General features: G+C 37.9%; 1 protein-coding gene across 20 annotated transcripts in view; it reads left to right on the forward strand.

The window, feature by feature from the left end:
- The window catches only part of Map2 (microtubule associated protein 2), a 278,479-nt gene that overhangs the window by 142,253 nt on the left and 108,548 nt on the right, over nucleotides 1–27,678 (forward strand). For 19 of the 20 annotated variants that reach the window (XM_085838066.1, XM_029476932.2, XM_085838017.1 and 16 more), the window contains exon 3: nucleotides 16,758–16,822. The gene's annotated coding sequence lies outside the window, so the exon portion shown is untranslated. Of the gene's footprint in view, nucleotides 1–16,175; nucleotides 16,496–16,757; nucleotides 16,823–27,678 lie in introns of those variants that run through there. The other variant, XM_029476930.2, reaches the window with a different exon arrangement.

Raw genomic sequence — 27,678 nt, forward strand, 5'->3', positions numbered from 1 at the left:
TATCCCTGCTTCTGAGGGTTGGAGGTACAGGAAATACAATGGGAGTACAGCGCAGCACTGATGGAAATCACCGTTCTCTCTTCAAAGTCTATACAAGGTAGTTAATTCTAGAGCCATGGATGAGTGACCATGTCCACAAACACAGATTCATGGTTGCCAAATACTGTATTATACTGTGTGAGTGGTTGCATGTGATTTCTGCCAGTTACAGAATTATAGTATTTCTAAAATATTAATACAGGGTGATACATAGGTAGGTGGTTACAGCAAGTGTGGAAAAGTCTGCTATAGTTTTAGATGTTGTCTGATCACACTGTTAGCTTTTGGATTGGTGGAAGCTAATGTCAAGAGCACACTTTTAGATTTTGATGGTAACAGTGGTGTTAGGTTAGATGCAGATGTGGGTAATGTATGGCTTTCAGAGGGATTAAAAATAGTCCTAAACAAAATAGCATTGGTCTGCAACATGTTAACTCTTGATACATTTTTGTTGTTGTTAGATATTTTATTTATTTACATTTCAAATGTTATCACCTTTCCTGATTCCCTCCCTCCAGAAACCTCATATTCCATCCCCCCTCCTACTGCTTCTATGAGGGTGTGCCCCCACCCACCCACTCCTGCCTCCCCACCCTCGCATTAGTTGTAGAATATAGTCATAAACCACATGAGCTGACTTCATATTGAGCAATTTCATCTACGTGTCTCCTGATTTCTTCATCTATAACATAAGTGTATCATTAATAACCAGATCGCAAAGTTGTTTCAAAGGAGTAACAGAATTATTTTTTTTAATGGCTCCAAATTGCCTTGTGGCTAGTTCTAATAAAGCACTTTGGAAAAAGTTTCATAGTATTCTTCATGGAGAACCATTGCAAACCACTCTCTTTTACAAGTCATTGAAATCCAGTTGGGAATTAATGATGGCCATTATCATAGTCTCTCCATCTCACCCCCAAATAGTTCTCAAGCTTGTAGTGAAGTTCTCTGGTCTCTCTAAGAGGAAACTACACACTGCTGGAATTTCCTCTCACTGGAGTTATCCCTCACTTGATCAAACCCAATTTATATCAACATTCATCTGGAGATCGCACCTTGGGTACCATGGCTGTGCTCCTTGCAAACGCCCCATGGAAGGTAGTGTTCTTCCATTTTGATAAAACTATGAAGCATCAACTTACATTGCACATTCATCTTCATAATTTTGCACTTGAATGAATAAATGGTTCTGTGAATACTGGTGCATAGTATTAGGCTAAATACGCCGAGTGATAAAACTGACAGGAGTAGATGGAAAGAGTGGAGATTTTATGAACTACAATCATAGGTTCTTTTAAAAGTACTCTGACCTTTTTCCACTGTTACTGTGAAATGAAGGTCAGGCTTAAATGTCCTTGTTGATGGTGTCTGCCTCTCCTCAAGATTATCTACTGTTGATGATTGCAGTTAATAACGAAAAGGTTGTAAGGAAAGAACAATGTGTAGAAAAATAAGTAGAAACTCTAAAAATGTAACCATTCAAAATAAATATCTAATTTTAAGAGAATCTTCTTAACTGAAGAATATATTGACAAAACTCACTATGTATTCTTATAGAAATTCATATTCACATGTAATATGATGATCAGACATGGGATTGGAAACCCCTGGTAGATTCCCATAAGAGGCAGACATCTTTGCCTTTGTTTGAAGAAAGAACTTATCCAGTTTTCTTTGTTTTCAATTGTATTCCATGAACTAGTGGCACCAGAAATCACCTGATAGTTAAAAACTACATCAGACTGGTGAACCTTTTCTGGGCTCCTGAATTAAGTCCCATAGAGCTAAGGCCCAGACTCTGGTTTTAGTGCATCTCTGTAGAGTCAGACAAAAAGATGATGTGAGCCCTGTCTATAGTTTCACACTCTCCCCCTTAGATGGTGCTGGGCATGCATGCCAGGGCCTTACTTTACAGCCTGTGTTATTTTGAACTATGGGTACAAAGAGTCAAGTGTCTTACAGTCCACATATTTTTGCTCCATGGTCATAGACACATGAAAGTCTCTGTTTTGCTTTTTCTCTTTTTCTTAATGTCTTTTTATCTCTGGTCACAGCTTCCTTGCTCCTTCCCCAACAGACAGGGCCTCATTGCTCATGTTGGTGTGTATCTTTCCTCCAAATCAATATCACTGTGTTTACACCTTCCTGCTTCAATGCTTCTAACAGTTGCTGGTCTATAGGACTCCTTCAATCCTCTTGGAGTTGTCAGGGCTGCTTGCTTCAGTTGCTCCTGCCAATATACACATCATAATCTGCTTCAGGCAGAGTCACCACTTGCTGGTTCACTCTGAAGGCTTTGTGCCTACTCTCACCTTGTAATCTCTTTATAAATCTGGATTTGAAACCATTCTCAGTGATGGAGTTTTCAAGCTAGCTGGGTAACAAATATTCAAGGAAACCACAATTCGGTGGAAAATGCCCTTAAATTGTTATAGAATGAATTGTGTCTGGGGTTCCTTCAATCATGTTTCCCAAATCATGACTTAGGAGTCTTTAAAAATATTCTCATGTACTTTTGATCCAAGTGGTGGTTTTCTTATTCACATTTGGCATGCGATTTTATTGCCTTGTTCTCTGGAGCCATTAGTAATTTGCTAATTAACCTAAGTTACTAAGGAATTATGATAGTCACAAATCTGTCTTTACTAATACAAAACATGTACCTTTTGCTAGAAGACACTATTTCACCATGAAATATGCACTCAGTTCAAAGCTCACTGTGTATTATGAAGTATTCATTTCAGGGGATCAAGAGTGAAATACTGTGCTTGAACCAACTCTTATCTGGTACAGACATCAGGAAGGAAAGTCACTTTAAGGGACTGTGTGTGTCTCTGTGCCTTTCATTCTACTGGTATTAGAAACGTATTCACTTGCACCTCCAAGCATTCTGGGGGTAACATTCTCTGTTTCCAAAATAATCCTCTTGGTAGGACTAAATTAATTTATGCTGTTGACGAGATAGAACCAAACCCATTAGCATATCATCGATAGAGGTGAGTCCAAAGTAGAGGACCAACCATCCCCATAATATATCCTCTGTCAAGACTTGCTGAATCTAGCAAATTCTAGACAAATGATGGTGGCAGGTGTTTGGCAAATATTGATGCTGTACAAGATTTATAAAGCTGTGTTAAAGGAAGCATGCAACTCTAATTTAACTGTGTCTGTTTAAACTACCCAGCTGGGCATTGAGAAATGCCAGCCATTGAATATGATCTTTCAGGTGGCTCAGCCTGTTTCACCTGGCAGCCTGCTGAACTAGTTTATAAATGAAGCTCTGTGTGCTTACCGAGCATTTGCCCATCCAGTTCTTTTCTACAGACCTCATTTACTCTTGCTTTATTTTCTGATCTGAAGACTTTAACTCTACTAACAGACCCCATCCATATTCATTCACTTTGTCAAGTGATACTCAGAGTAGGATGTAGTACTTCTGGGCTATTTGAGCATCTTACACACACACACACACACACACACACACACACACAAACACTGAAATCTTTCTGTTATTTCCTTTAATTCCCCCTTTTAACTGAATATGATGCCAATTTCTCAATATTTTCATTTGTGCTTTGCCTTTACATTTTAAGTTTTATTTCCTTTTTTAAAAATATAAATTATTTTTGACAACTTTATATATACATGTAATCTATTGCTCTTCATTTTTACTTCCTGTATATGTATTTTTTTTCTGTGTATATACACACACATATATATTCAATATGTGTGATGTATGCAGGTGCGCATGAACATCTATGTGTATGCACATGTGTGTTTAGGCCTAAACATGATGTCTGGTGTCTTCCGTGTTTTCCACTTTAATTACACAGACAGACTCTTACTGAACCCAGAGACTGTTTGTACCAGCTGGTCTAAATAGCCAACTTGCCCCAGTGATGCCCATTTTTACTCCTGAGTGCAGAGATTACAGGTGGCCACCATGGTTGCTAAGCTTTTACTTGTGTTCTTAGAATCAAACTTCAGTCCGTACTCTTTAGCAGCAGGCATCATATTCACAAAGCTCTCTCTGGAGCCTATCCATGCATTTCTCTTTCTTTACAAAATATTGACAGGTATTAGTGTCCAACTGTATGTTTGTATACTACATGTGTGCCTGTTGCTTGTAGAGGACAGAGGAAGGGGGAATTGAATGCCCTAGGACTGGCGTTATAGATAGAGCCATCCTGTGGGTCCTGGGACTCAAACTCGTCCTCTGGAAAAGCATGCAGTGCTCTTAACCACTGAGCCATATATCCAGCCCTGTTCATGCATTTCTTGATTTAGGCTTCACATACACTTCTCATGGGCTAATCAACAAATCATGCAATCATTGAATAGCCCCAAGACAAGAAGATTATGAATGGCTTTTGTGCTCTAGAAAGCCAGGTCGTTGAAGCATCTTGCGCTTCTTACATGTACTCATAAGTCTCTCATACTTTAACAGGAAGTACCTTTAGCCTGGACATGTGTTTCCTTCCCCCTTTCTCATGATTTTCCTTGTTTGTTTGTTTGTTTGTTTCTATCTATCTATCTATTCAATACTTAAGAACAATGACTACAGTTATACATTTTTGCACACTTCTCATTATTTTTCCCTATATCAATATCCTTATAGCACAATTTAATTACTGCATACAATTTTAAAAGCATCTATCAGATCTTATAGAAAGAGAAAATGATTGAACTATATGATGTTTGCTCTCAACTAGTATGAAACTCTACAACCATGTGCTGGCTGGTTTTAGGCAAACTGTATACAAGCTAAAGTTACCTGGAAAGAAGGAACACTGTTGGGAAAGCCTCCAGCAGATTGGCTTGTGGGCAAGTTTATAGTTCATTTTCTTGATTGATGATGGAAGTGGTAGGGCCTAACCCATTCTGGGCAATGCCACCCTCAGGCTGGTAGCCCTGGGTGTTAGAAGAAAGATAGATGAGCAAACCATGAAGAACAAGCCAGTAAGCAGCAGCAACATTTCTCTGTGGCATTCGTTCTTATCCTATGTGTCAAAACCCCTTTGGCAAACCTTTATCTCCCAAATTATTTACATTATGATTAATAACAGTAGCAAAATTACACTTGTGAAGTAGCAATGAAAATAATTTTATGGATGAGGGTCATTACAACCTAAGGAATTATATTACTGGGTCACAGCATTGGAAGAGTTGAAAACCACTGCTATATGGCCTCTGTATACATTTCTGCACCCAGAGTTCCTTTGATGATAAGAACTATTAGCTTCAAAATGAAATAAACATTTTCCTCCTCAAGTTGGTTTTATTTATGATGTTTTATCACAGTGAGAGACACATTATCTAAGACAACCTGTAACTTACTCTCATGCAATTAAAAATATTCATTAAATAAATATATGTTATTAGAAACCATGATACATGTGTAGGGCACTAATTAACTTCTCAACAAATAATGTATGATCTATGTGGAATTTTTTTTTCTTTTGTGTAATGCTAGGGCTTAGGTCACACCAATGAAAGACAAGCTTCCAATCAATAAACTATAATTGGAATCCAGACATGTTATCAATTAAATTGAAAAAAACAAAAAACAAAACAAAAAAAAACCCTCTGTATTTAAGCCTTTTCAGAATATCCTGTTCACTTTGAAGTCAATGATGACCTCATTCAGATGGAATGATGCTAGGTGACCTCACAGCAAGTGCTCTTGCTTCAGTTGTATGTACTCAGTAGGGAAGGTGTGGCAAGGATTCAGAAGACTAAAGAATTTTCTTCAGTGCTTAGAAGGCAGTAAACAACATAGTCCTCTAGTAGTTTTTCAAAAAGAAGTCAGGAATTGAGGTCTAATGTCAGGTACTATTTGATTCTGTACCATGTGACTTTGTAGTAAATGAGCTTACGTCATTGTCCACTCTCTTGTTAAGCTGCAGTGACTCATAGGTGGAGAGATGTGATAAAAAGGAAGCTTCGTTTCCTGCATCCCTCAAGATCATCCAAGAAATTCATGAGATGTGAAGAAGCGTGTACTTGACTCACTACCAAATTAAAATTTAGTTAAAATTTGTTCAACAAAATTAGTTAATTTTTCTTGATGCCTTGTCCATTTCTCTTGCAAAGATGATTTTTCCCCCTTTAGTGTGGTTGTAGGTTTAGGGATAAAGAAACTAGGCTACCGTATCTTATAAGTTATTGAACAATGGAGGTAGATTTAGAAGCTGTAACTAAAGATTCGCAAGCAGATAAGAAAAACAATGGAGTGTAAATAAAAATACAATGAACCAACAAACAAAAAACCCTGAAACATGACAAGTGTATCAAGTTACCATCAATGCACCAAGGGTGGAAACCCCAATATATGTATTTTAAAGTTATTTAAGACCAAATGAAAGAAACACACCACATGTGTTCGGTTCATTACATCTGAAACTGTTTGAGCTGAGAGTGAAGATTTTTGGGAGAAGAAACTCATATCTTTCTGTGAATTTTAATATTGTATATTCAACCCCACTAATGCCACTTAAATAGTATTTGTGCAATTAATACTTATTATGTATTATTTGTTTACCACATATAGTCCTATGTGCTTGAGATATATTAGTGAATAAAGCAGGCAGGCTTCTGTCTTCATGAAGATTACAAGTAGATAGTGTCAGACAGTAAAGAATAAACAAGTAAATAGTATGCCACAGGAGAAATTGGTAGGTATCATTCAAAGTAGAACAAAGGACACTGGAAGCAGAAATTATATCGTGTAATAAAGTGTTCGTTCAGGTGAAGCCTTCCTTGTGAGGAAAGGCATATGTGGAAATATTAGGAAGAGGATGGAAGTATTTCTATTAAAGCAGTTGGTTACCCCAAATTTAAGTGCAAATGCTTTTAACTTATAGTGGACATGTATTTTGTGAAGTGACATTGTTAGGATGCTTTCTGGTTCTGCACTTAACAGTGCCATGGTACTGGATGGTATTTAAGGAAATACTGCAATGAGGACAGCAATTGTATTCAGACATTAGTTTTATTACTGTCATCTATACTTACTAGGTATGGGTAATTTTTGAGCAAGATGTTTAAAAACAAGTAAGCCACAAATTACCAGACAGCAAAACTTTTGAAAACATAATGACATTTATTTCGATATATATCAAGCATAGACTGTATGTTGTCTGTAAGCTTGCTGTTGTAACCTGTGAAAATGGTTTCCTGTTCCCTTGATCCAGAATGCCCTACCAAATCAGGCAAGTTAAGAGGTTCAAATTACCAAGTTTACTCTCAGGATATCCATGAAATGCCCCAGGCCATCAAGGGTATGCTTATCAGAAAAACCACTAAGTACTAGAAAGTCACTTTAAAGGTTAAAGGAGTCATTCCTGGATATGAAAGTAGGTTGGTATTCCCAGGTGGAACAGTAGGGCTCAGGCACCGGGTTGAGGTTCAAACACAATGCTAAATCATTGATGTTTATGTTTTAAAATCCAGAGAGTGCTGGTCACAGGGGTTTAGACATGTATTCTCTAATCACTGAACAACCAGATGAACAAAGCACCTAAGATTGAACTTCCAGGGCTCATGGTTGGATCAACCCACATGTGTAATCCCTCCCCCTGCCCTAGTGTGATTGGCACCAAGAAAGAACAAATCACTCCAAAGTCAGAACGGGAGGGTTCACCAAAGAAACAGATCATAGAAAGAAACTCCGGAAACAAAACGTATGTGATGAGAATGAATTCTGCATTAAATAAATGCAAAGCAAAGTTAGAAAGTAGGGCATAAAGTGGACATGCTGTTGCATGAAATCAGAGCACTCAAGCAGCTGAGGCAGGAGGTTTGCAACTTCAAGGCATGCCTGGGATATATAACAAGACCTCACTAGAATATTTTAAAAGAAAAGAAGGAAGGAAAAAAAAGAAAAAGATGGCTCAGTATTTAGACTCGCTTGCCATCAAGCCTAAAAACCCGAGTTCAGTGCTGAGAACCTACATAGTAGACTGTAAAATGGGAGAATTGACTGCCACAAGTTATCCTCTGACCTCCTCATGTCTTCTGTTATACATGCACGTGTGTACACATGCTCATGTGCGCACACACACAGGGGTGGGGGGTAATAATAAGTATACAAACAACAAAGAAATATAAAAAGAAAGCAAAAACTGAAAAATAAGGTTATGTGGTCTTCAACTGTGGCGATGATTGCAACCAGCATACATTAATTTGTAAATATAAGGAGAAAGCATCTGGCATTCTGAAAGTAAAATACATATTTGCAGTCTTCTGATTCTTTTCACAGGCTTCCCTTATTCACACCCTACTTATATAATATGTAGTCTGTCTTAAAGCTTAAATTTAACTCTATGTTTAATTTCTTTCATCCTCTTCTGATGCCTTGTAAGTGGCAATGGAAAATTCTGAAGTCTAATGTTTTTAATCTCTTCTGATATTTTGTGTGTTAGTTTGAATTACTGACTAATTAGCTTAAAAATCCAGGTCCTGAATTTATGTCCCACCAGCGGTGTGGCCTTGGGAATTTTGCTAAACTTAACAGGACCTGTTTCTGTAACAGTAAACTATGAGTAAGCAACTCTAAGAAAAGCCAAATAAAACAATGTACCCAAAGAGAAAAGCACACCACAGATATTTAATCATTATAATCAGATTCATCTCTTACACTTTTAAATTAGGCAATGCCTAAATAAACTAGGGAAGAAACTAAAAAACAATAGTTACGTGTTACAGTAACCAAATAGTTTTTATGTATTTTATTTTATTTTATATCATGGTGAGTCTAAGAAACAAAAGATCTTATATGCTGTAGAAATTCTGGAAGCTGATACTAGAGAGGAAGAACTTAAAATGGACCACAAAGGAAGTGTGTGCTTTGGATTGGAAAGGAAAGAGATGAAGCCAAAAGACAAACTATGAAGATCAGTGATGCCAGTGGGCAGAGGCTGCCTGTGGAAAGAACGATTTAAAGTTTCTTGTCTGACTACTCTCTTGTAGTGATAATGTACTTCACTAAAGATTTCTATAAGGAAAAAAAAAATTCGCTTGCTGATAGGATGCTCATAAAATAGGTATTTGCTTCTTTTTCTTTTATATTTGAGTGGCTGTTTATTCGTGAAAAGCTGATGTACAATGTCCTCTTTTTGCTAGGAAACCTGGTCCCTTGTTTATTCAGCATACACATCATCATATGGCCCGCCTGTATCCAGACATGGTTACAGGGCATGCTTGCAAGTGTTTTCCCATACCAAGATTTTTTGCACAACCCTCACAGATTTGAAGTCTGTCACAAATGGACTTTCTAAAACGATGACATCATGTTGCATATTATTGTCATCATTAAGGTGCAATGCATGTAATAAATGTGGCAATTCTTTCTTCCACCTCCTGCATCGCTACTGCTGAATCCAGAAGACATTAGATTTTCAGCTACTGCTGAATCCAGAAGACATTAGATTAGTCGATGCCATCTGTCCTCACAGAGGGAACCCCTGCCCAAACTTTAGAGTGTTATTTTTGACCGTCTTGAATTTCAGTTAAACGGAATGGCATAGGATGTGACCATTGTGCAGATCTCTTTTATTTGTGATTTTTGTATGTGATGTTTTCTTTCCTTTTTGTGTAAAGAGTAATCTGTTGTTTGAATTATCTTCTATTTTCAAAGATTTGAGTAGTTTTTAGCTCTGCATTGTTATGAATGTTGCTAATGGTATGCATTACATGTGGCTATCTGGGCATATGTGCTCATTCGTCTTGGTATCTATCTAGAAGCTGAATTGCATTTGTAGATATTGGCAAGCAGTTCTCCAAAGTGGCTGTGCTCCTTTGCACTCTCACTGGCTGTGTGTGTGTGTGTGTGTGTGTGTGTGTTTTAGTTATTCTTTTATCATTTGCTTTTCATACTCAGAGGATCATTTTACCTTCAACTTAGTCTTTTCAGAGATACAAGGTAGCCGGGCGTGGTGGCGAACGCCTTTAATCCCAGCACTCAGGAGGCAGAGGCAGGCGGATTTCTGAGTTCGAGGCCAGCCTGGTCTACAGAGTTCCAGGACAGCCAAGGCTACACAGAGAAACCCTGTCTCGAAAAACCAAAAAAAAAAAAAAAAAAAAAAAAAAAAAAAGAGATACAAGGTTACACAATGAAGAATTAATAGTTGTTTTTCAGTACTTTTGTCCATGAGAGATTGTCTTTTAAAGGAGTTTTAAAACAAGTGTGGTTCAGCTTGCTTTAGTGAGACTCTGTGAAAAGAACATAAAAGACCTGCATGACAGACATTTCATGTGCTTGGACAGTGGTGGCCTACAAAGACAGCCAGGATCGAGGAAGATAAACCACCCATTGCAGGAGCTAAAGGGCTGACACGTGGGATCTTTTCAATAATCAAAACATTTTGCATCTTGTTTGTTGTTATATGACATATACACTTGGTCAAATCTTAGAGAATTATAGACCAAAATGATATTGGTTGTTAATCTAGCTATTTCACTAATTTACACTCAACCTTTTTATTATTATTATTACTACTACTATTATTATTTTATTAGATATTTTCTTCATTTACATTTCAAATGCTGTCCCCCCCCTCCGCCTGCTCCCCAACCCACCCACACCTGCTTCCTGGCCTTGGCAATCCCCTATAGTTGGGCATATGATCTTGGCAAGACCAAGGGCCTCTCGTCCCATTGATGGCCGACTAGGCCATCCTCTGCTACATATGCAGCTAGAAACACAACTCAGGTGCGGGGAGGGGGGGTAACTGGTTAGTTGATATTGTTGTTCCTCCTATACAGAGACACTCAACCTTTATGTTAAAAAAATCAAAATCAATTTCTCTCTCTCTCTCTCTCTCTCTCTCTCTCTCTCTCTCTCTCTCTCTCTCCCTCCCTCCCTCCCTCCCTCCCTCTCCCTCTCCCTCTCTTTCCTCTCCCTTTCTCTCTCTCTTCCTTTCTTCTCTTACATCTTCTTGTACATAATCCAAAAATAACTTGAAATTTATTTTATACAGACATTGGATAAGAATGTAATTCCATTTTAAAGAGACTACAATAGGTAGGTTTTAGATAGATAGATAGATAGATAGATAGATAGATAAATAGATAGATAGAGACAGACAGACAGACAGACAGACAGGAAAATTTGAAGTCAAAGTGGGTAGATCATGTAAAAAATGTACAAGATATCTTGAACCCGGTTTTTTTGTTTGTTTGTTTGGCTGGTTCGTTGGTTTGGTTTGGTTTTTGTTTCTTTTGTTTTCAGTTTGTTTGTTTGTTTTTTGAGACAGGGTTTCTCTGTATAGCCCTGGCTGTCCTGGAACTCACTTAGTAGACCAGGGTGGCCTCGAACTCAGAAATCTGCTGCCTCTGCCTCCCAAGTGCTGGGATTAAAGGCGTGCACCACCACCACCTAGCATTATCTTGAATTCTTTTTAATACTGTTTGCTTAAAATAATCCATTGGCATCCCCACTGCAGGCCAAGTCTGAACAATAATACCTCAGTCAAGTTCCATGATGGCCCTAAGTACCCCAGCATCAGTTGGGTCTTTGCTCCTTTGTAAACAAACTGTTTCTCATTCATGCTTCATGAGAGGTCTATAGTGATACTCAATATTCTGCTTTCAAGTGTCTCCTAATGAATTAGATGCATAAGAGTTGATTCAATAAACAGTACAATAAGTGGCCTTTAGTTGGGCTTCTTCTACTTATAGCATGTTCAAAGGCTCATGTTATATAAAATATATCAGACCTTCAGTATGTTTTTGTTAAAAAAACTACTACTTCCTTATTTATACTCGGCACCATTTTATTACCTATAATCTTTATACTGCTCATGAGCTCTCATACGTAAGATTACATAACTGCTATTTGTCTTCTAACCCTCATATTAGTTCATGCGCTATGGTAGCTCCTGATATTTCCCTTCATTGTTGTATGTTAGATATTTTGAAGTCCGCTTAAAAATGAGACCATAACCACATTTTTCTTTCTCTGTCTGGCTCATTGCATTTCAGTTCCAGGCTCAAGCTTGTGACAAATAATAAGACCTGTGCTGATTTGTTTTGGGAATAATAATATCTACATGTATTTTTGTTCTGAAGCATTTGCAGCACACACATGTTGTCTGTTCTCACCTGACACTTGCGTTGTTTCTGTGTCCTCAGTAATCCGCATAGTGCTGCAATAAGGACAAGAACCTTTTCTAGTTAGCTCTGTGTACTTTTGTAGTTTCTCTTAGAGCTAGATATTTACACCTTTTGCCATCTGTATAATTTATACTGTGATAGCTTTTGATAATTATCTATCTATCTTGCCCTCCCTTCTTCCATCTCTCCTTCTTTCCCTCTGTCATCTTTGTCAGGTGTGTTTAACTGTAATATTTATTACAGTTATAATATTTATTATTTTGTTAAAAAAACTACTACTTCCTTATTTATACTCGGCACCATTTTATTACCTATAATCTTTATACTGCTCATGAGCTCTCATACGTAAGATTACATAACTGCTATTTGTCTTCTAACCCTCATATTAGTTCATGCGCTATGGTAGCTCCTGATATTTCCCTTCATTGTTGTATGTTAGATATTTTGAAGTCCGCTTAAAAATGAGACCATAACCACAAACCTGTTCTTTCTGGTCATTTAAGAACTTGCAGCCTCTTGCTAGCCACTTGGCAGAATTCAAAGGAAGTAGGAAAGAAATCTATTTTATGTGGACCAACTTAGCTGAAGGGAAAAAAGGATGATATTAAGCAGATTTTGGTATCATAATGCTTTGTAAAATGCTTACATATCTGCCTATTACCTCAAATAACAAAATCAAGACAGCTGGGTATATATTTTCTATTAATTTTTAAAGCAAAAAGCATACTATTTATTGACTTAATCATTTTGAGGCAAGGACTCACTACATGATCCAGTCTAGCCTTGAACATGTTTTTCTGCCGCTCTTTTCTTTCTGAATTGAGAGTTTATAAGCCTGAACTATCATGCTCAGCTATAGTCAAGTTTAAAAAGATGGTCTGAGTATTTGGGCCCTAAGAAGCCTTCATTAACTATTATGATAATTTTTTAATTTAAAAAATTCAAACCTAGTGTATTATAATATCAACAGAAGACAAACCTGTTCTTTCTGGTCATTTAAGAACTTGCAGCCTCTTGCTAGCCACTTGGCAGAATTCAAAGGAAGTAGGAAAGAAATCTATTTTAAATTTTAAATAAGTGTAGATCATACAGTAGAAATCAAAATACTGATTTTTATGGCAATGTAAGTAAAATATGGCATTCACATAGAATGCTTAATATGAATAATAGGGAAAGCATATGGACCACAAAGATGACTTTTATTGTCTTTGAACTAATCATCCATTAATGTAATTTTCACATTGACCTATTAAAAATCTTTTTCATATATAAGAATTGTATAAACATCATTCTCAATACAGCTTCCTGCTCCAACTCCTCGTCCTTCCATGTTTTATATGACTTCCACTCACGACCTTCTCTTCTTTAATTGTTATTGTATTAGATGAGAGAGACAGAGACAGAGACAGAGAGAATTGAGTGCATCTGGTGTTCAAATGTACATGTGTTTAGGACTAACTACTTGGGATTGGGCAACCAATCAGGGGATCATCCTTGGAGAGAGATGATTCTCTCTCTCTCAGCCATCATTAACTGTCTGCAGCCCTTTATGTAGGGCCTCATGAAATTTACCCCAGCCACACTGGCTTGTCACCTGATGTCTTCATTATACACATCTTGCTTAGGAAACCATACTTTTAAGACCTCATGCATTCAGCTTCTTTGTTCTGTCCAGAAGGAGAGCAAATGACACTATAACTCAGCAGGTCCTCTGGCAATGACAGTCTTTTCGGCCCCTCTTCTGGAATGTTCCCTGAGCCTTGGGTATAGCATTGCGATGTAGATTACCAATTATGACTGGGTACACCATAGTCACTTATTCTCTATGTTTTGATCAGCCCTGGATCTCTGTGATGCTGCATTCTGATGGGGCAAGAAAATCCTTTGAGAATTCCTGAGAACTGTACTAATCTATAAGTGAAAGGACAGGGATTTAGAATGTAGTTAGGAATTAGATTAATTTAGGAAAATAGCAGGAGTAGATTCTCCTCAAGGATCTATGACTCTCCTGCCACGTGTAGTTGGCTTGAGTCACACACAGTACCAGGCATGAATTCCTTCCTATTAAGCAGTCCTTAAGTCTAATTACACAGCTGTTGGTTATCCCCCCAATAAAAATGTTATTATTGCACCATTGAGGATATCTTGTCAGGCCAGTCATTTTTGTGATTCATAGGCTGTGGAAAATCACTTCTTAAATCTGTAGTGAAAAATATTTTTGACTGACATCTCTACCTCTGCATGCACAAAGATGAATACATGCACACGCACACACACACACACACACACACATTGGCATGCACACATGCATGCATACAATACACCTGGACTCCCAGTTTTCCAGCATCATTGTTTTAGATAAACCCAGGAAGATTTACATTGTGATATATACGATCAACATGGGAACCCTGGCTCAGTTTGATATTCTACTTTCATGCTTGTAAAAACAACAATGCCAATAATGTCAGAAGTCCCAGGCCCTAGTGGTTAAGCTGGTTGAACAAGATAGATCTGCAAAGGGCAGTTGATCCATCTGACTACCAAAATGTAAAAGGAAGAAGGGCTGTTGCTATGATCACCCAAGTTCTGTGGCCTTATACACAATCCATCTCAGACATTAGGCAAAGCTGGTTCACAGGAATATTGCGGTGTGTCCTAAAAGGGGAGAATGTTGCTTCAGCAAATGAAAGGTTGACAAGATCAAAGGCACAGGATCTTACTGGATTCTGTTTTGCCTTCAAATAGCATAAGAGGAAAGAAGAGAAAGTCACTTGGTGAGAGGGGACAGCCCAGTGGGCTAGTCAGGAAGCCAGGCTGCTGCCTCTGTGTGGGAATTAGGATGTAGTAGCCCTCAGGCCCCAGCTTTCTCATCTATGAAACAAAGGGTGCACAGGGTGAGGCTGAGTGATTTCTGAAGATGCAGATATGGATTGGATCAATCCCATAGAAAAGAAAAAATGAATATTTATGAAAGCAAAATTAGCTCATGATCAAAAATGGGGAAGAACATGGCAGCAGGAAGTGAAACTCGATCTTAATTGAATTGAAAGCACAACACAAATCTGTCAGAGGCAGAGCTTTCTAGAAGGAGGAGAAGGAACTGTATCCTTTTGTCTCCAGATTTTCTCCACTGTACTCCTGTTCTCTCTTCCTGGCATCTCCCTTCTCTCCAACCCCCACCCCCTTGCTTTTTGTTTCCGGTAACCATGGTGATACTTCCTCTCAGCAACCTTCTTTGCAGCTGGCCCTTTTGATACACAGAAAATTTACTCCATTTACTGGTTCAGGACTCTAACAATGCTTTACCAATTCATCTATTATCAATTCTCCAGGATAATACAGGTGAAGAATTAAGTTAAGTCCCCTACATAAAGCACACTGTATGACAGGGATATTCAATTGTTAATTTCATTTGCTAACACGGAGGGGAGACTGATTATGCCAAACACTGAATTCCCTGTAATATAGCCTTCACCTCAGGGACGGCAAAGTCCCAGTCCTCAAACTGGTTGTCACCTTCTTTTGTGTGGAACCAGAATAAAATGATTGCACACGGATATCACATGGCTAGCCTTGAAGTGAAACATTGCCAAGCTTGTAGTTATCATATTTACAAAGCCTTTGAATTTTCTGTAGGAAAATATATACTAGTATATACACTTCTTTAGTACATACCTTTTTGGGACATTAATAATAATATGGGATAGTTTTAAAATATTGTATTCATCTGTCAATGACAAAACCTCAAACTATCTCTAGTATACTTCATATAGATAATAAAATTCCAATTAATGATCATTTACTTATGTCCAGTTTGTGTAGCTTAACTTGCCTGTAATCCTATATTCCTGAAAACGAGTCTCTCTAAGCCTGCCCCACCCCCACGTGTGTGTGTGTGTCACACAAAGGAGACCAGATGATGACATTCGTAGGCTTATAGACTTGACTCCTGGGGACACATTTAGATGGAGGCAATTAAAATGCCTGTCAGGCATTTGGTACCAGAAGTCCCCGTGGCAAACCACTAAATCCTAAGCCAGAGGCAGCATCCTTTTGTCAGTGAATGATGGCGGAGCTGAGTGGCTTGTCATCATTCTCGAAAATTCTAAGCCTAGTGAGCTCTCTCTCACTCTCCTACTTGCCTTATTTTCCTTTCCGCCACTGCGGGGACTTTTTCTAATTTGCAGCTTCCCTTTCCACGGCACACACAGACAGGAGCTGGTGGCTTTCAGACTGCGTCTGTCTGGAGCTAGCGACACAGAACAGAGGGAGTGTTCCTGAAGCAGGGTTCTGCAGCAGCTCTTACAGACTCCATTCGAGGGGTATTGCTGCATATCTACCGGTAATGCTTTAGGGCTTTTTACATTTTATTTTCTTTTTAATCCACGTTTTCAAAGGATCAGCTTTATGTGGCCTCGGAATACTATGTTTTAAATACGTTATTGAGCTTAAAATCCAAGCGCTGCCTTTTTTTGTGCTCCAGACTCCAAGGCGTAAATTTATTATCTGGATATAAAGGATTAATAGACTTATTGGTGAGTTGTGATTTTTGATATTTATCTGACAAACCTATATGTACCTATGTGTTTCTTTTGTTTTTCTAGGTTCCTCAGCTTGTCTCTAACAGAGGAGGCACTGATTGGGAAGCACTCAGTCAGAAAATTAAAAGGTACTGCATGATTTACTTGGATGTTTAAAGGAAGGGCAATTGAGAAAGAATTGGAATGCTTTTATTTTAGGTTTACCCTCATGGCTGGTCTTTTATCCCAGAGTGGATTGTCTGATCTTTGTCTAGAAGATGTAGGAGTTCTTATGCAGATTTCACCGTCAGCAGAGGCTATTTTGAATAGAAAGTATCTAAAAAATATATGCCTTTTGTCTATGCTGCAAATACTAAGAAATATCAGCATGCCTAGCTCATCTGTAATGTTTGGATTTTTGTCATTGTGACAGTTAACAAAATGTCTGAAATATGTGTATCACAAAGAAAATATATTTATTTGAACTTAAGAGAAACATGTTAAAAATTATTTTAGATGGAGGTTTCCTATGGATCCATGCTTTTTAAAAAAAAAAAAAAATCTAAATAAAATGGTTCACCCTTTTAGATGGGAAGAGCTTTGGAGACTGAAGCCCAGGGATGACTCAGTGTTGTGAAATTTGGTGAATAAAATATTATAATTTCTATACAATATCTTTAGTATACAACAGGAAATATATTTAAAGTCAGAAATGGTTAATTTTCAAAAGAGCTTAGTATCATATGCTTTATTCAGAATTAATAACATAAGAAAATAGATCCTTTCTTTTGCTATGAAAGCAGTTGAATCCATTGATCTGGGCCTCAAGCCTTACATGAAAAATAATCATTTTTAAACTTAGCATGAGGATGTATATTGACTTGAAAGGGCAGTTATGATTACTGCCTGCTCTTTAATTTTTTTAACATTATCTCTGACTTTAACATATGTTCCTGTCCACAAAACCTATATAGTAGTCATTTACCAAAAAAAAAAAAAAAAAAAAAAAAAGAAGAAGAAGGAAGAAAGAAAATGGAAGACATTTTCTGCCTTCCTGAGGAGAGACCGGTCAGTGCCACCCCTTAAGCCTTTTCTTGGCATCCCGATAGAATTCTCCTTTAAGACTGTCAGTTGAAAATATTTCAGACTTTTAGCTTTCTAAAAACTATACTTTTAAAAAAATGGCTGAGACAACCAACCTAAGCTTGAAAGATTCTAACGGTGTGAGTGTGCACCATGAATCGGAGGATTTGCAGCAGGTTCATTTTCTCTGCAATGGGTAATCACAATCACGAGTGACTTAATTTATTCATTCCACAAGCATTGCTGAAGAGCCCAGCTTCTGTGGGTAGTCCCAGCACAAGATAGGAAGAGACACATGGCACTGTCCTCAGGCTTCCAAAGCGTAGGCTGAACCATACATGATTTTGAACAGGAGAAGGAATGTTTTTAAAATAAATTAGTGTGTTCTCCAAGGAGATGCCATGTTTTGGTCTTAAAGACAAATGAAATGGTTATGCATTTTCCTTGTCTCAGAAATTCTTCAGGAGAATTATGTATCTAAGCCTCAAACAAGACTCATCCCTACCTCCATACCTCTTGGATGTGGTACAAATCATTCTTTTTGGAGGTTTCACTTAGAATAAATGAAAATACTTTGTTGTATTTGATGAAAATTGTCTATTTCTTTCTTTCTTTCTTTTTTTGACAAAAATCCCTGTAGAACACACACACATAATACACACACTCACACACACACACACCCCACATGGTCGATTCCTAGCTTTCAGATGTATATTTATTTTGAGCTTTGGGATATCTGTGCTAATTTAAAACAATGAAATTATCAACGTCCTATTCAACATGAAGTCTGCAATATACTGCCAACATGAACTGCTCAGCTCCATTGCATTTTTCTGTAGGCACTGGAGGGCGTGCATATGACCACCAAGAGGCCTCCCTTGCCTCCTTTCCTATGGCCATTTTGAAAACATCTCTGGGGTATGGTGATGGACTTTCTGTAGAGCAAACCTGTTTGGTAAAATACCTGTTAGTGAGTCAAATCCAAACAGGCTTGATGTCCAGAGTTGTAAGGCCGGTCTCAGTTCCGTGGCGTGACTAATCAATATTGTCTGAACAACTGTTAACTCTTTTACTGAATTTTCTTTCAGTCATATTTTCACACCCAAAATACTGGCTGAACTATAACAGTTTCAGCTAATATCTATTTAATTAATTTGTAAATTAAAAAAAATTGTATGTGTGTCCTGCTAATAATTACTGTTTTTAGTGGTGGTGTTTGAGACCAGAATTCAAATCCTAGTCACTGACTCTACACCTGAGCTACATTTCCAGTCCCTAGTTAGTAGTATAAGATAAATTATTTTGGCAGAAAGGTAGAGCTATATGTGAAAATCTATTTATGGAAAATAATTTTTCTGAATATTAGTTAAAGAGGAAAATTTTTTCAGTTTCACCAGAAGGAGACAAAAAGGCAAACTGCAGCCTGGGCTTTGCTTATGGGCACCTCCCACACAGTATTCCAGGCTCCACTTTGCTGACTACACTTCGGGTCTCCTGCCAAGCTTCTGCAGTAGCAGAGGGCCAGAGGACTTGATCTCTTGATTTCTCTGCAAATGCCATACTAGAAATGATCTCATATGAGCAAAAGAACAGTGAAGACTAGATTCTATAAGCAGGAGTGATGGCTCCCCTGTAATCTCAAAATTCAGGTGGTTAAGGCAGGAGGATTGCCAGTTCCAGGCCATAGTGTGTCTAGGACAATAGTCCCTGGTTTGAAAAGCAAAAATAAAAAAGGATGAGGGTACAGGAAATTGGGTTCTTTATAGCCAAAGACTTTGTAAAGAAACTTTTAGAACCATAATAATTGTGGAGAATGTAATTTATTATCACTTGCCTTTGTTAATTAGAACTATAACTTATTATTAACTATCTGCCTGACATTATCCTAATCTCTTATCATGTAATATCTCATTTAACTCTCGCTGCAATCCTCAGACATAGATAGTCTCCATTTTATAGATGACTGAACTGAGGCTCCAACAGTATAATTTCCGAGTCTGCCCTGAAGCCCTCAAAGACATTCATAAAGATGAAATGTTTCTAGAAGATTTTTGTAAACAGTTATTTTCTTAATACCTTATTTATATGTATAATGGAAGGCTACTATATTATCAAAACAATAGGCTTTACAGATTTTCATTTACATGTAATAGAAGTATGTGTCCAATAATTACATCATTCAAGTTCTTATATGTATATATATATATATATATATAAAATACTCATGTTTTCATGTATTTTATATAATATATTTAACTAGGAGCATTTACTTTAAGGAAAGCTGACAGATCAACTCAGAGGTTTTTAGATGAATTAAAGCAATTTTCTTACCTTCATCATGGAGTTTTATAATTGGTTGTATGATCTATATGTGAACATTAGAGAATTCAAGACTGAAATGCCACAACTCTTACCATATTTTGTAAAGACTTTTACATTTGAAATTGTCACAAAAGGCTCAAGTGTCTGAAATAAGTAGTGCAGAAAGTTGTGTCATAAATGTGGAGAAAAATATCCAAACTCAAGGACTGGTGACACCATAAAAATCACCAGGGAACTAACAGTTATATAGTATGTAGTAAGACCCTCTTCTTGTGAAAAAGTAGCTCCAACAGAATCGTTCCTAAGGTCAGCTGGTGCAGTAGAGCAGGACAGAGAAGCACTTCTATCCCCTTGTACCATCCTAACATGTGTCATTTCCTCGGGGACTTCATTGTATGGAGTATAGGAGGATGAATTATTAGGGTCTAAATCTAGGAAGGATGGAAATAGTCAAGGGGGATACTGCTCTGGAGGAGATTCAAGAAAAGCAAACATTAAAATAAGCAGGGAAGGGATTGGCCAAGTCTGGGAAGCAGAGATAGATCTCAGAAGTTCTAGAGCGTAGATCAGATCAAGGAGACTCTTGGAAACAAAGTGTGGAAGAATGTGTGAATACTACAATGCTATACCATAGAAAAGTCCTATTCCCCCTTTTGAACTGTAAAATAAAAATGTCATTTAGATGAACTTAACAGCGTGGAGGATGCTTTTAAAGAGCACGTTGAGTTTTCACTTTTCGCTTTGTCTTTGTATGATTTTATTCTTATTCATTTGGATGGTATTTTTTTTAAACAGAAGATAACTATGTCCAAACTATTTTCAGTTTTTTTTTGTTTTTTTTTTTTTAATCTTAAAGCTCTGTTTAAGACTGTTGAAGTAAGCACATTATACAAAGTATCATTTTAGGTGCTGCCATACAGAAAAATAAAAGGCCCAAAGAGCACCGGTTGTAGCCGTGGGAAAAGGTCATGAAAGTGAGAGAGGCTTCTGATGACCCAGATTACAGTCAGATGCATTAGCTGATTGCCTGGAGACATAAAAGGCAGGCAAATGACTCAAAGGTGACTTCAAAGTTCGAGTCTGATCAAGAAGTGACTTAGAGAAATGTGTCTGAGAGCTACCTGCAGCAAGGAGTTCTCTTTTTATTGACCCTTACATTTACAGAAGATACCTACCAGACAGCCAATGAATGCTGAGTAGAAGAGGGTGTGTTAAAAGATGAAGATAAGAGGGTGGCGCATGAAGGGTTGACCTATGAGTGCTCTGGAGTAAGAGATTGCAAGATGGAGGGAAAAAAGTCTGGAGGCTGTTGGTGATGTTACCAGGAAAGGGGTGAGAGCAGAAACAAAGAAGAAGAGTAGCACCCTCATTATAGATGCAGAATAAGACAGGAATTGGCAACAGAGAAGGAATAATTAGAAGACAAACAAAAGCAACAAAATAGTGTAGAGTGAATGTGTTGGAAAACAAAACTAATACTTATATCCCTCAGAAAATTCAGGAATAAAAAATTTCAATCTATATCTTATAAAACTTCATAAATCTACATTTTATATGAGAAAAAGGAATAATGTTCACCCATAATCTCACAATCTATAGGTAGTGGTCAATCCTTGGTAAACATTTCATCTCTTTTTCTTTCATTTTACTGCATTTAAATGTATGTACTTGGGACCAGGGGATGAATAATTGAATTTTGTCCTTTTCCCATTCATCATGATCTTAAGAAGCTTTCATTTTCTCAGTTGCATAATTTTTTGACACACAGACATTGATTACCTTTAATTAACCAATCTTTCCACCGTGCCACAACCATCATAACACTGCAACAGAATCATTAGTACCTCACCCCTGCAGCTCAGGTGACTTCTAATGGATGTTACCAAAAAAACAAAGTCATATAGTATATTGGTAAATCCTTGACCAGATATGACAGTTTCAAACTGTGCCTCTGATTTGTCCCATGAAACAGTATCTGATCCTCTGTTCATACAGCTAGTTTTTGTGGTAGACACTTTCATTTTAATGCTGCTGTTGATCAGTTATAGTCACTTTTTGAGGGAAGGGACAGAGCCCCTGATGTTTCTACATATTTAGTTTTGAATCTAAGCTATGTTGCAAGCCAGTCAAATTATGTGAAAGACACAAGAACTTATAAAGTAAACACTATGAAAATATATTTAACGAGCTAAGGACTTGAAAGCAGAGGAAGGCGAGGAAGCAGTGTTAGAACTCAGTGGGTTTGAGTGCTTGTTAACATGATAATGTTCAAGAAAAGATCTTGGTGGATAGAGCGGGATGGCTGCATGTATAAGCAGAAAAAGAATACATTTGTAGAACAAGGCCCTAACAAAGTGGGAATCATGAATAGAGATGAGAATTTGTGGATGGGTAGCAAGACATTACACATTAGAGCAGAAGAAAAAAGAGGAGAGTTTCTTGTGGTAAAGAAGAAATTATGTCAAGACTTAGAAATAATGTCTAGACTTTCTTCTAACCTGGAAGGCAAATTTATCCACTCAGCCAATTAATATTTTTTGTACTTTAGACTCCATTTTCTTTTCCTGGACTATGCAGTTTCCTTCTTGGGGAAGAAATAGCCAGTGGAATAACAAGTAAAATGCACACCTGGATGCCATGGTTACTTTGGAGAGCACAGGTTCTACGAGGGAAAGAGGAGATGCTAAGAGAACTGGCTCTGAAACTGGAAAGCAGAAGTGAAGGGCAGGGATCCTGGTCAAGTTCCGACTTTGAATGCTAAGGTCAGAAAGGGGTCTGTGGTTCTGTATTTGGACAAGAATCAGGTTACAAGGTTGCTGGAACTACACTCTTATTTGTGAGAGGTTAGAAGCAGATACCCATCCCCTCACCAACAGAAATTATCAGCGCCATTGCCATAAGCCAGTCTAGGGTGAGCCCTTGGTTTTGTACAATAAGACTGCATCCTCCTCAGCCTCTCTGAGGTGAGGGAGAATTGCCTGCCTTTACTCCTGAGCTTTTGTCATTATGGCCCATTGTTTTGTGAATGATCCATTAAACCAGCCATAATGAGCTGGTGGCATTTCATTCTTCCTGCCTGTGGTCTCTGCTTATTACAACATAATGAATTCTTGTGGTTCAAGTTTAGGAATGCCATTCTTTATAACCCTGGGCCAGTTCCTGAGCTCCAGTTCTCTATTCCTGCATTCCTAATTTATTTGAATCCCTTCTCTGCTTAGTGCAGTGGTTCTCAGCCAGTGGGTTGTAATCCCTTTGGGGATTGAAGGACTTTTTCATGGGGGTTGCATATCAGATATCCTGCATATTATATTTAATTTACATTAAGATTCAATCAGTATCAAAATTACAGTTATGAAATAGCAACAAAATAATTTTATGGTCCAGGAGTCACCACAACATGAAGAATTGTATTAAAGGTTTACAGTATTGTGAAGGTTGAGAACCACTGTCCTAGAAGGTCAGCCCAGTATCCACTTAGCCAGTACCATTATCATCCTCTTCATGCAAAACTCCCAGAGCCTGCATCCTATCTTTTTCCACCACATCATTTTGTTCATTTATTTATTTACTTATTCACTTTACATCCAGGTTAATGCTCCCCCTCCTTTGTCCCCCCACATTCCCTTCCTTCATCCCCTTTCCTTTTCCTGAAAAGGTGGAACATCCTTACCACCTCCTGTAGGTATCCCACAACACTGCCACATCAGGTCTCTGCAGGACTAGGCACATTTTCTCCCACTGAGGCCAGACAAAGCAGCCCTGCTAGGCGAACAGATTCCACAGACAAGCAACAGCTTTAGGAATAGCTCCCTCTCCAATTGCGGGCGGACCCACATGAAGACTGAGCTGCACATGTGCTAAGTATTCTACTCACATCTTAATACAGGCTTTGAGGGAGTCTTCTAAGGGCCACATAGAACTTTTAAGATGAGTTTCTGACTTAACGAAAGAGACTCTCACTCATACTCCGTAAAAATAATTTCTCAATGGTGGAGCATTGTGTTGGTTGAATTGTACTCCTTGGAAGAGTTCTTAGATTGTTATTTGAAGATGGCTAAGTATTCATTGGAAACTTTGGTTTATGGGAATGGAGAAATGATGGCTCAGTAGTTCAAAGCACCTAGTGCTCTTGCAGATGATACACTTTTGCCCTAGCCCCACACAGCAACTCACAATCACTTGTAACTCTAGTTCCAGGTGATCAGCTCCCTCCTCTGCCCCTCGAAGGTCCTGCACACACAATGCATAAAAATTTATTCAGGCAAGATACATACATGAAACTATGCAAATCTTTTTAAGGAAACCTTGATACACTGGCAGAAAGAAACGTAGCTTCCCACCACCATTGCTGGGTTACAATTAAGATTTCCCTTTTAGCATCAGGAATCCAGAAACAGTGATTTCATTGAGTCCTTTCACACAATGTACAACAACTTTAAAATATCTTAGCAAAACAAGCCATCCTATAAATAAGGCTTGCTCACATAGAAAGGAAGGCTAGCTTAAGGGGCGCTTTTTCTTATCACTAACTGACATTTTTTCCACAGACATAATTCTATTTCTAACCATGCCATGACTGGGTTTCTAGACTTAGCCCTTCTATTTTGCAATTTGGTAAATGCTTAAGCGGCCTGATTGGAACAAATAATACCCTAGAAACTTGAGTTTAAAAATTACAGTGAAATAGCAAGTTAAATTCAAATGAAGGGAAGTCAAAATATTGATCACATTTTCCCCAAGAGTGCTCAGGAAAGATACTTGAAAAGTGATGGAGTCTCAGGCACTTTTGTACCTATTCTGTCTACACAAAATGCTCTTGAACATTTGCCAAGGGGAAACAAAGAGAATAAGAGCTGTGTGTGTGTGTGTGTGTGTGTGTGTGTGTGTGTGTGTGTGTTTGTGTGTGTGTGGTAGTCTTTCTCTATGGTCAGTGGTGGTGGCCTTTGTACAATTAAGCTAAAACTGGAATTGTTTTTCAGGATTTGAATGCAAGGCCTTTGTCAGTTTGGCATTCCTTCCTGTTCCTTGAATGATTTAACATTATACAGTGGCAGAGTATCACTTCTGATCTCTCTCTCTCTCTCTCTCTCTCTCTCTCTCTCTCTCACACACACACACACACAAAACACACATGCACAAGTGTGCATATACTCACAGGTATTCCCTCAAGTATGAAACTCACAGGTATTCCCTCAAGTATGAATCAATTGTCTTTTCTCATGGATTCTGTTTGAGTCTGATTCATATGGTTTGAATTAACCTTTCTTAAAATTCCCTCTCAGTGTTAATGACTCTGGATTATGACCATTAAAGAAGCCGGATGTACATTGATCTCCATCTGGCATTAGTTAAAACAAAGCTAGCCCATTTAACACATTATAACCAATATATTTTTATAGCATGTAGGAGCTGAAGAAATAGTGGTTTGGGTTTTTTTTTTTTCTTTTGGAAAGATCTTGTTCTGTATCCAAGATGAACAATAACTATATATATATATATATATATATATATATATATTCCTGATTTATGCAATTTTTAGAAGTGTCTTGCTAATCATAAGCACTTGTGACTCAACTCAATGAAAAAAGATACAATCTGTAGGCATTAATGCTTCTACCCACACTGTGTCTAAGTGCTTCAGGTTAGCATACACTTTAGTGTACTTAGAGGTGAATTTGAGATATTCCAGACTCATAAAAATAAAAGCCTAAGTAGGCTACCTAGTCTCAAAGAGTGGGTGCAGAAATCTCTCAAATAATTGACAAGATTCTGTTCAGAAATATAACAATAAAAAAAAATGTGAAGGAAAAGAGCATAAGGGAAGAACTCATGATCCCAAGTAAGTCATTGAACTGTTCAGAATGTTGCAACTTCCATTTCCAGGAGAGTGTATGGTCCAAAATGTAAGAGAGAAACAATATATGCAACATGATGGTCAACGCATACATAGTTTTTCAATTCTGCTCTCTATAGTATGCTCATGAAACATCGGCTTATACATTTTGGAGTAATGTATTTGGATTTCAAGGAGAAAAAAGAAATAACCCTTTTAAGCAGTGCACAGTATTTTCTGGCATGCAGTGTCCCATGGCTCCCAGCAATCTGTGGAGTGAGAGAAGTGGACGTCATTATACCCATGGCAGATGAAGAGCTCAGAGCTTGATGCATCAAACAACCTGCTTGCAGACTCTACTAGGAAATGAATCCTTGGCATGTGTATATTTTCTCAGATGCCAAAGACTGAATTTTTCATTACTTGGGTACCCAAACTCTGTGTGTGTGTGTGTGTGTGTGTGTGTGTGTGTGTGTAGTAATATATTGACTTGATTGCAAACTAAAGTAAAAGTGATCCACGCTAAATAGATTATCTTCTCATCCCAATGTCCTTGCTTTAGTAAAAGTTCACAGATCCAGATGACATAAATGTAGCTCTTCAATCTGAAATTTTCACAGGGAACAGCGGAGACCAGTTGGGGCTGGGGAAGCAAAGGGGAAATGTATTGGGCTGTAGGGGAAACAGGCTCAGAGTGCATTATTTAGCCCTATAGAATAATTTTTAAAACACAAAACTAAAAAATTGTTTTAGAACACAAGCTGTGCAGTCAGAGCGACCTGGCCTGAATCCCCATTAACCCTATCATTCACTAGCCATCTTTAGGAATGTTGTTTAACCTCACAAACTTCAGTGTGCTAATGGAGAACACACAGGTTACAGTTTCCCCTACTTGAGGCATTAATTGTGGTACTTAAGTCCATCGAACTTGAAAAGATCTTTAGATGATCTAGAATCACTCAATTTTAGGAAGCAACATTACAAACCAACTTAAACAATGAAAATAAGAGGAGTAAGGTAGAAGTGTAGAAATTGAAGAACTATTGAGTAGAAATTAAATGCAGAAAGGAAATTACAAGTCATAGAAGCCTTTAAGGTAACATACTGGAAGGTATTTATGGATGAGAAAATAAATGCTTTCCCTAAATTATTAAGGCATGATATCTCTAATGATAACCAATAAATAAGTAAATAATTTTATTAGTAGCTGAGGAAACATCATGGCCAACAGAGTAAATCACATCAATGAGAGTCTAGTAAGTTGTGTGTGTGTGTGTGTGTGTGTGTGTGTGTGTGAGAGTCTGTATGTGACTCCTATTCATTCTCAATCTGCAGTGGATCTAGTGACATAACAGAATTTACCTTGAGGACCTAGCAAAGGAATATAAATAGAATATGTTTGTCATTTTTAACTAGATATTTTAAAGATAAGATTTTTATTTGCATATGAGAATATGTGTGCCTGCTGTGGGCTGACTTGGGTTTCAGATCATTTGGAGCAGGAGTTTGAGATGATTGTGAGCGCCTCAGTTTGGGTCCTGGGACCCTATCTTGGGTCTGTAGAAGAGCAGCAAGGGTTGGTTCTTAACTATTGTGCTATTTCTTTCCGTGGCTTGTAGCCACTACTAAAAGAGAAGGGAATGAGACCATAATCACCTGTGCTCAAAACACTGACTAAGTGCCACTGCTTCAAGAATTAGAAATCCGTTTTCACTGCTGGTAAGCCCCTGCTTAACTGACCTGGTGCAGTCAGCATTTTAAAAGTGT

This window comes from Mus caroli, unplaced genomic scaffold (genome assembly GCF_978045245.1).
Source record: "Mus caroli unplaced genomic scaffold, Mus_caroli_1 scaffold_1, whole genome shotgun sequence".
Classification (NCBI taxonomy): Eukaryota; Metazoa; Chordata; class Mammalia; order Rodentia; family Muridae; genus Mus; species Mus caroli.